Here is a 1774-nt window from a genome sequence, read left to right as displayed (position 1 = left end):
TCAGTCCTTTTGGATATGGATGTCCAACCTGTTAAATAACCTTACAGCGTTGATAGGGGCGTTAAACCTATACAATTTTGTCATTTCCTTTTTACTCAAACTGTGGCCTAAAAGAGAGTGGTCGACTGATCTAAATTGTGTCAATGGGGGCGTAAAATCAAATACATTTGACTTGAATCAAAACCTGAGTGTACAAAACTCGTTCAGAGTGGTGTCGGCAGCTTAGTGATTAGGCTACAAGTCTCGTAATCGTGAGATTGTGGGTTCGGGGGTTAGAACCTCGGCTCGGTCCGACGTTGTGTCCTTGGGAAAGACTTTACACGAATTTCCTACTTGGGTCGGTCCTTTCGGAGATGGACACTAAACTCGGAGGTTCCGCCTCTTAGGTACCCTGACAGTGTTGACAGGGGCGTTAAACCTATACCATTTCACCATTTTTTTCACTCGTTCAGGGCCACATCATCGTATTTCACAGTCCATCAGAAAAACTGTCTCGTGACCTGGGTGCGATAATTTTGTTACTCCAGTTTGCAGAGAGATAATCTCAGAGAGCCGCTTAATCTTTAAACACACTCAGTAAATCCACTAGTGAGGTAACCCCCTCTTTAACCGTATAATCCTTAGTGCATGCCTCAGTGGGAAAGATAGGCATTTGTGGTGTCGCCATTGGGCGTTTAGCCGTTGCAAGCGGAAGACTTGAGTTCAATCCCCGCGTTGGGAGATTTCTTATCGAGTTTCTCGGTCTTTCTGCTGGGACGCTGTAGTTTCCCTCTCAGCCCATGTTGGCAGGCAGGGTCAAAGCCTGCTTCTTAGAATAATCTAAATTGTGTCGATTGGAGCTTAAAACGTCTGCATTAAGAGGTCAGGAGGAGGGGACCCCAAATTTAGCGTCCATCCCCGATAGGACCAAACAAAGAGGGAAGACAGCCTTGAGAACTCCACAAGCAACCTAAGTATGAAAACATGGAATTTGGGATTCGAACCAGGGTCACCTACACCAAAGTTCAGCGTTATTGGAACTCAGCTCTCCTCGCTCCAGTGAAAGAGTGTGTGTTGTTGTGTTTTTTGGTTTTAGTAGAGGTTTTACGATGCTCGCAACTGCATAAAGTCATATGAGCGCCAAAGGGTGTTGTGGGTGGTTGGCGGGCGCTTTGGTGTGGTTTGTTTCTTCTTTCAAGTTAAACATCTATCGTCATTATCTTTGCTCCAATTTTGTGTATGTTACTCTCTCGTAACATTTCTAATCGTGGACATTTATTATGACCTCTTTGTGTTTGCAAGTGCCGTAAACTCTCACTTAAACTAAACATAAAGAGGGAAGAGAGTCTTGAGAAAAAAAGCTCCCAAGTACAAAAAAACATTCCTTTGGAGATTCGAACCAGGTTTACCTTCACCATAGTTTTGCGTTGTACGCACTGAGCTCTCCTCGCTTTTCTCGCTTCCGTGAAGATGTCTTTCTAGCCTAATTCTATGAGTTTTCCGTCAGTAGCTCAGGTGCAGGCATCTTGTAGCCTGTGGGGGTCGAGGGGCTCACGAACATAAGCCTTGCAAGGATACAAAGTTCTACAACACCAAAGAGCTCTGTTTACCGCCCACCCCCTAACTTTCCCACCCCTCGGGGCTCTAAGATAAGACAGAGCTTATTATGAAGTGTATGGTGTATATCAGCAGGACTCACCTGAAGCTGGACGGATAAAGGGGACATCTGTGTTAATAAAATAAAGAATTAGGCATGTATAGAAACGGTTATAGGTCTATTTACCTGATTATATAT

The sequence above is a fragment of the Aplysia californica genome, unplaced genomic scaffold, assembly GCF_000002075.1.
Source record: "Aplysia californica isolate F4 #8 unplaced genomic scaffold, AplCal3.0 scaffold01348, whole genome shotgun sequence".
Taxonomy (NCBI): domain Eukaryota; kingdom Metazoa; phylum Mollusca; class Gastropoda; order Aplysiida; family Aplysiidae; genus Aplysia; species Aplysia californica.
This window is presented reverse-complemented; position numbering follows the sequence as displayed.